Source organism: Chiroxiphia lanceolata, chromosome 19, assembly GCF_009829145.1.
Source record: "Chiroxiphia lanceolata isolate bChiLan1 chromosome 19, bChiLan1.pri, whole genome shotgun sequence".
Classification (NCBI taxonomy): Eukaryota; Metazoa; Chordata; class Aves; order Passeriformes; family Pipridae; genus Chiroxiphia; species Chiroxiphia lanceolata.
This window is the reverse complement of record NC_045655.1, coordinates 10,124,044-10,126,914: the sequence shown is the minus strand read 5'-3', so window position 1 is coordinate 10,126,914 and position 2,871 is coordinate 10,124,044.

Here is a 2,871-nt window from a genome sequence, read left to right as displayed (position 1 = left end):
CCCGCGCTGACGTCAATGCGCCTCGCTCTCGGCCCCGGTACGGTCGCCGCGGTAACCTTAAAGGGGCAACGGAGGGAGAGGGGCGGGGATGCGATGGGGGAGAGGCGAGGGAGGTGCTGGCCGCTTTAAGGCGCGCGGCGATGGAGGGGAGCGGGGGGGGATGCTCGGGGATGGGGTGGGATGGGATGGGATGGGATGGGGTGGGATGGGATGGGATGGGGTGGGATGGGATGGGATGGGGTGGGGTGGGGTGGGGTGGGGTGGGATGGGATGGGATGGGATGGGGTGGGGTGGGGTGGGGTGGGATGGGGTGGAGTGGGATGGGGTGGGGTGGGGTGGGATGGGGTGGGGTGGGGTGGGGTGGGGTGGGATGGGATGGGGTGGGATGGGGTGGGGTGGGGTGGGATGGGGTGGAATGGGATGGGGTGGGATGGGGTGGGGTGGGGTGGGATGGGATGGGATGGGATGGGATGGGGTGGGGTGGGGTGGGGTGGGATGGGATGGGATGGGATGGGATGGGATGGGGTGGAGTGGGATGGGGTGGGGTGGGGTGGGATGGGGTGGGGTGGGGTGGGATGGGATGGGGTGGGATGGGGTGGGGTGGGGTGGGATGGGGTGGAATGGGATGGGGTGGGATGGGGTGGGGTGGGGTGGGGTGGGATGGGGTGGGGTGGGGTGGGATGGGATGGGATGGGGTGGGATGGGATGGGATGGGATGGGATGGGGTGGAGTGGGATGGGATGGGATGGATGGGATGGGGCGAGGTGGGATAGGATGGGGTAGGGTGGGATGGGATGGGATGAGATAGGATTGGGTGGGACCCCCTGAGGGAGAGCGGGAATGGCTGACGGGAGCAGGATGGGACGGGATGGGGCAAGCGGGATCCCCTGAGGGAAGCAGGAATGGCTGAGGGGAGCAGGATGGGATGGAAGAGCAGGATGGGATGGAGGAAATGGGATCCCCTGAGAGGAGCAAGACCCCCTGAAGGGGAGCGGGACCTGCTGAGGCATCAATTCAACACCAACACGGCCACGGGCACTGGTGAACCCCAGCCTGGAAAGGGCCTGGTTAAGGGATCAGAGACTGCTGAGGGTGGAAGGAAATAAATTCATATTCAAGTTTGGCCAAGATTTCACTATAATTGCTTTAAATCCGCATGTGGAATTATTTCACATGTGTTTACAGCTGAGATGAGCCCTTTGAGTCCCCTCACTTCATGTACTTAAAGCTTAAGAAGTCACTTAACTTATTTACTTAAAGTGAGAAGTCACGGAACGTCTGGGCTGTGCTGGCAGGGATACAGCCCATTCCTGGGCTTGGGAAGGAGAAACAATCCCTAAAATGACCCCAGAATTGTGCATCTGCTGAACTTAGAATAAAACTCAACTTTATAAGTCAGTGTTACAACATTTTGACCAACATTCAGCAGTGCTGAGCTCATTTGGGATAATCATGGAACGTACAACTGAAATAATTCCAATAGCCAGAGTTATATTTTGATATGAGGAGAAATAGGTGCTTGTGCAATGACATATAAGCCATCAGGAACTACCTGCTGTTGTGGGTTTTATTTATTAGCTCTTATATTAAAGAAATAAAGGGTAATAGCTTGGGTGTAGACCTTGGATCTGCATTTCTGATAGACCCTGAGCCCACATCCCTCAAATCTTTGATAATTCCTGTTAATTTGAAGCCAGGGTCCAGGATTTTCTGACACTAAGCCAAAAGCTTTACAGGAAATACAAATTAATATTTGTGAAATACTGTCAGTGTCAGTAAATACCAAGTCTTGCTCACCTGGTTACAATATGTCTGTAAGTGGAAACTACCAGAAGTTTCTGAACACCAGAAAAAGTTTTCTGTGTTCCCACCTACACGTTTCTTTTTTGGCTTTTTATCTTCCCTTTTTTTTTTTTTCCCACAAGCTGCCTGCTATTGTCACATCTCACTCCTCCTTGTCTGGGCAAGCCCCGGTGCTGTTTGGGGATAGATCCCATCTGGAACAAAGCTCAGACCCGTGTGTAAAACCTGTTCTGCAACGTTCTCTTTATGGGGAAAACAAGCATTCCGTTGTGCAGCAGTGGTGCAATCCTGAGCTCTGGAGCCAGCAAGGCAGGAGAAGGAAGAAGGGAACAGGACCAGCTTTCAGGAGGAGCCTTGTGATGCCAACCCGAGGTCCCTCCTGTTCCACTGGGCACGACTTCCCCTTGAGTCAGCACTGATTGATCTTTCCAAGTTAAATCCTGCTTCCACAAGTTTGTGTTCCTACATTTCCCTGTGTTAATTCTCACACTGCTGAAGACGTTAAGAGAAATTCAAAACCAAACAAAGCCCTGTTCCATTTGGTCTGGTCTGAATTACAGTCAGACCCTGCTCTTAACCATCTAATTAAACATTCCTGAGTGAATAACTCGCGTTGCCGTCAGCGCTGTTCCCACAACTTTCATTTCAAACAACTCCATGCATCAGTTTTTCATGGAGCAATCCACTGCCCGGGGCTGTGGCTGCTGGAGAGCAGAGGAGAGGTGCCCAGGCTGCCAGGGAACATACAACAGGCACGAGAGACAGGCTGTGATACAAAGAGGGGTAAGGTGAGGACTGTACTGGCTGCTTCTGGTTCCATTCAGCAGCAGATCCATAGAACCATTTTTATAATTCAGTTTTTTCCCTATCCTGTAGCTAAAGCACCATTATATCAGTTTTTTAGACAAATCAAGCTCCTGGTGGCAAAATCCAGGTCCCAATGGGAAGCACTGTGGGTTGGCATGGAGTGGTTCCAGTGACAGTGCCCACCACGTCTCCATCCTGCTGGGACATCCAGTTTGATACTGGGTGAGAGGAGATGAGTCCCCAGGCAGGGGCTGTGATCCC